The 5,000-nt window shown below is 58.2% G+C and overlaps 3 non-coding genes across 3 annotated transcripts in view; all 3 read right to left on the bottom strand.

Annotated features, from left to right (window-relative positions):
* LOC126332679 (large subunit ribosomal RNA) overlaps window positions 1–1,224 on the bottom strand; it is a 4,222-nt gene extending 2,998 nt beyond the window's left edge. Inside the window, exon 1 of the ribosomal RNA XR_007563857.1 lies at window positions 1–1,224. This exon is cut by the window's left edge and continues 2,998 nt beyond it. This is a non-coding gene — a ribosomal RNA (large subunit ribosomal RNA).
* Window positions 1,225–1,412: 188 nt separating this feature from the next.
* LOC126332664 (5.8S ribosomal RNA) lies at window positions 1,413–1,567 on the bottom strand. Its single transcript, XR_007563843.1, has one exon. It is a non-coding gene; the product is annotated as a 5.8S ribosomal RNA (ribosomal RNA).
* A 362-nt stretch (window positions 1,568–1,929) lies between these two features.
* On the bottom strand, window positions 1,930–3,822 carry LOC126332667 (small subunit ribosomal RNA). The gene has a single exon (XR_007563845.1). It is a non-coding gene; the product is annotated as a small subunit ribosomal RNA (ribosomal RNA).
* Window positions 3,823–5,000: the final 1,178 nt, after the last annotated feature.

The following is a 5,000-nucleotide window of genomic DNA, read 5'->3' as shown; positions in this document are numbered from 1 at the left end:
GACGATCGATTTGCACGTCAGAATCGCTACGGACCTCCATCAGGGTTTCCCCTGACTTCGTCCTGGCCAGGCATAGTTCACCATCTTTCGGGTCCCAACGTGTACGCTCTAGGTGCGCCTCACCTCGCAATGAGGACGAGACGCCCCGGGAGTGCGGAGGCCGCCGCCCCGTGAAGGGCGGGGAAGCCCCATCCTCCCTCGGCCCGCGCAAGGCGAGACCTTCACTTTCATTACGCCTTTAGGTTTCGTACAGCCCAATGACTCGCGCACATGTTAGACTCCTTGGTCCGTGTTTCAAGACGGGTCGTGAAATTGTCCAAAGCTGAAGCGCCGCTGACGGGAGCGATTATTCCGCCCGAGAGCATCCCGAGCCAACAGCGGCGCGGGTCCGGGGCCGGGCCAGGTAGGTCCGTCATCCGGGAAGAACCGCGCGCGCTTGCCGGGAGCCCGAGCGCCCAAAGGGGCGAATCGACTCCTCCAGATATACCGCCGAGCAGCCAGCCAGGACACCGGGGCTCTGCCCAACAGACGCGAACCGAGGCCCGCGGAAGGACAGGCTGCGCACCCGGGCCGTAGGCCGGCACCCAGCGGGTCGCGACGTCCTACTAGGGGAGAAGTGCGGCCCACCGCACACCGGAACGGCCCCACCCCGCGGCGAGTGGAAAGGCAACCGGACACGACCCCGCCGCGGATTGCTCCGCGCGGGCGGCCGGCCCCATCTGCCGAGGGCGGGGGCCAGTGGCCGGATGGGCGTGAATCTCACCCGTTCGACCTTTCGGACTTCTCACGTTTACCCCAGAACGGTTTCACGTACTTTTGAACTCTCTCTTCAAAGTTCTTTTCAACTTTCCCTCACGGTACTTGTTCGCTATCGGTCTCGTGGTCATATTTAGTCTCAGATGGAGTTTACCACCCACTTGGAGCTGCACTCTCAAGCAACCCGACTCGAAGGAGAGGTCCCGCCGACGCTCGCACCGGCCGCTACGGGCCTGGCACCCTCTACGGGCCGTGGCCTCATTCAAGTTGGACTTGGGCTCGGCGCGAGGCGTCGGGGTAGTGGACCCTCCCAAACACCACATGCCACGACAGGCGGCAGCCTGCGGGGTTCGGTGCTGGACTCTTCCCTGTTCGCTCGCCGCTACTGGGGGAATCCTTGTTAGTTTCTTTTCCTCCGCTTAGTAATATGCTTAAATTCAGCGGGTAGTCTCGCCTGCTCTGAGGTCGTTGTACGAGGTGTCGCACGCCACACCGCCAGCCGGCTGTGCACGCTACCGAGAAAGTACCGGTATGCGAACCGCCAGGCGACGGGCGCGCATCGCACGTTTAAGGAGACGCGGCCGGCCACACAGGCGACCACGACACTCCCACGTCTCCGAAGCGGGACAAACGCCGCGCGCTTCAGTATACGTAGCCGACCCTCAGCCAGACGTGGCCCGGGAACGGAATCCATGGACCGCAATGTGCGTTCGAAACGTCGATGTTCATGTGTCCTGCAGTTCACATGTCGACGCGCAATTTGCTGCGTTCTTCATCGACCCACGAGCCGAGTGATCCACCGTCCTGGGTGATCTTTTCCTTTTCAGTCTCCCACTGTCTCTTTCAAGACAGTAGCATTTGCGGGACTGAGGCGTCTGACGGCCCCTGTTCCACTATTTTTTTTGTGTCCAACGGCCTCACAGCCGATGGGCGTCGTACGGCTCCACACCGGAGCGGACAGGCACTCGGGCGAACGTCATTCAAAACCGGCGCCAGGCGCCAGGTACCGCAGGCCAGCCGCTCCAGAGCTTCAGCGCTCGTACCACACAACAACAACACTTCCGCTAGTTTTGAGAGGCACGCGTGGTTCCGCACGCGGCGCACGGCCACTGCCGTACAGGTAGCGTGTTGCGCGACACGACACGCACATCGAAAGACATGCAGTCTAGTCGGTAATGATCCTTCCGCAGGTTCACCTACGGAAACCTTGTTACGACTTTTACTTCCTCTAAATGATCAAGTTTGGTCATCTTTCCGGTAGCATCGGCAACGACAGAGTCGATGCCGCGTACCAGTCCGAAGACCTCACTAAATCATTCAATCGGTAGTAGCGACGGGCGGTGTGTACAAAGGGCAGGGACGTAATCAACGCGAGCTTATGACTCGCGCTTACTGGGAATTCCTCGTTCATGGGGAACAATTGCAAGCCCCAATCCCTAGCACGAAGGAGGTTCAGCGGGTTACCCCGACCTTTCGGCCTAGGAAGACACGCTGATTCCTTCAGTGTAGCGCGCGTGCGGCCCAGAACATCTAAGGGCATCACAGACCTGTTATTGCTCAATCTCGTGCGGCTAGAAGCCGCCTGTCCCTCTAAGAAGAAAAGTAATCGCTGACAGCACGAAGGATGTCACGCGACTAGTTAGCAGGCTAGAGTCTCGTTCGTTATCGGAATTAACCAGACAAATCGCTCCACCAACTAAGAACGGCCATGCACCACCACCCACCGAATCAAGAAAGAGCTATCAATCTGTCAATCCTTCCGGTGTCCGGGCCTGGTGAGGTTTCCCGTGTTGAGTCAAATTAAGCCGCAGGCTCCACTCCTGGTGGTGCCCTTCCGTCAATTCCTTTAAGTTTCAGCTTTGCAACCATACTTCCCCCGGAACCCAAAAGCTTTGGTTTCCCGGAGGCTGCCCGCCGAGTCATCGGAGGAACTGCGGCGGATCGCTGGCTGGCATCGTTTATGGTTAGAACTAGGGCGGTATCTGATCGCCTTCGAACCTCTAACTTTCGTTCTTGATTAATGAAAACATACTTGGCAAATGCTTTCGCTTCTGTTCGTCTTGCGACGATCCAAGAATTTCACCTCTAACGTCGCAATACGAATGCCCCCGCCTGTCCCTATTAATCATTACCTCGGGTTCCGAAAACCAACAAAATAGAACCGAGGTCCTATTCCATTATTCCATGCACACAGTATTCAGGCGGGCTTGCCTGCTTTAAGCACTCTAATTTGTTCAAAGTAAACGTGCCGGCCCACCGAGACACTCAACAAAGAGCACCCTGGTAGGATTTAAACGGGGTCCGCCTCGGGACGCGAAAGCACCCCTTCGGCTCGCCCCACCGGCAGGACGTCCCACGATACATGCCAGTTAAACACCGACGGGCGGTGAACCAACAGCGTGGGACACAAATCCAACTACGAGCTTTTTAACCGCAACAACTTTAATATACGCTATTGGAGCTGGAATTACCGCGGCTGCTGGCACCAGACTTGCCCTCCAATAGATACTCGTTAAAGGATTTAAAGTGTACTCATTCCGATTACGGGGCCTCGGATGAGTCCCGTATCGTTATTTTTCGTCACTACCTCCCCGTGCCGGGAGTGGGTAATTTGCGCGCCTGCTGCCTTCCTTGGATGTGGTAGCCGTTTCTCAGGCTCCCTCTCCGGAATCGAACCCTGATTCCCCGTTACCCGTTACAACCATGGTAGGCGCAGAACCTACCATCGACAGTTGATAAGGCAGACATTTGAAAGATGCGTCGCCGGTACGAGGACCGTGCGATCAGCCCAAAGTTATTCAGAGTCACCAAGGCAAACGGACCAGACAAGCCAATCCGATTGGTTTTGATCTAATAAAAGCGTCCCTTCCATCTCTGGTCGGGACTCTGTTTGCATGTATTAGCTCTAGAATTACCACAGTTATCCAAGTAACGTGGGTACGATCTAAGGAACCATAACTGATTTAATGAGCCATTCGCGGTTTCACCTTAATGCGGCTTGTACTGAGACATGCATGGCTTAATCTTTGAGACAAGCATATGACTACTGGCAGGATCAACCAGGGAGCTGCGTCAACTAGAGCTGAGCAGCCGGCCGCCCGGGAGTGTGTCCCGGGGGCCCGCGCGAACACGCAAGCGTCCGCTCAATTATTCTGCAAACAGGAGGAGGCCGAGCTCCCCTGCACGATACACCTCGAAACCCTCTCAGGTCCCGGCGGCGCGCAGCGCCGTCCTAGGTACTTGGTCGGTTTCGAGAGAGGCGCAATCGCCCGGAGTTAGGCGAGTAGACGGTTTTAGTGCGAACACCCTTGCTCCCAACTGAGCTTGCCGCTGCCGACAGAGGCCCGGGAGCGTGCTGTCGTGGCATTGCCGGCGGGAGACAACACGCGCCACCTATGGTGACCGGCAGCTCCAACGCCAGCGCCACACAAGGGCAAAGCCCCACTTGGGTGCAGAAGCGAACTCTCCCAGCACAGCGCACGCGCCAACACGTCCGCACAACTGCGATACAAACCACCTGCGAGAACCGCTGGGGCGACCGAGCAGCAGACGGCGTCGCGGCGCCGAGTGCCAGGCGGCGGCGCATCCTCAACGCACACAGTCCTCAATCAGACCAGCACACTGCAGATGTCCACCGCGCTTCGCACCGGGCTCGGCTGAACCAACTTTGGCCGCCAGGCGCCGCGTGCAGGGTGCGCCGCAGCGTAGCTGCGCCGCCTGCCGGGCCCGTCGGCTGGCGCTCCTGCCACTCGGCGCCCCCCACCAGCCGCCTGTTGCGCGTGCGCCCACGCAGCGCGCGGCCAACACGCCGGGCGGCCCCCCTTCACCGGCCGGGAACAGTCCCACCAAGCCACCGCCGCGTATCGCTTCATACCCACATGGGCCTAGTCACGCGTGTGGATGTGGCGGGTACCGCTGAAACAACCGGTTAATAGCTGTACCGATCGTCGCCATCACAGATTCACCTCCAGCGTGAACAACCGCTCAACAACGGATTTCCAGTTCATTTGCGTATCTTGGGCAGTAAACGTAGATGTCCACCTACATTTGCGAATTCAACAATTCTTGCATGCCAGGATGTCATGTGTCACGACACGCTACATCAGACCACATACACACTGCGACATGTGCAGAAGAGAACACGTGGAAGGTGGCCCGCGCACGTATGCGATGTACCTTCCGCGATCCACTGTCAACCGGCATCTGCGGCATGTCCCAGATATGGAACATCTGTCTCGCGTGTG

This window comes from Schistocerca gregaria, unplaced genomic scaffold, assembly GCF_023897955.1.
Source record: "Schistocerca gregaria isolate iqSchGreg1 unplaced genomic scaffold, iqSchGreg1.2 ptg001495l, whole genome shotgun sequence".
NCBI classification, from domain to species: Eukaryota; Metazoa; Arthropoda; class Insecta; order Orthoptera; family Acrididae; genus Schistocerca; species Schistocerca gregaria.
This window is presented reverse-complemented; position numbering and strand designations above follow the sequence as displayed.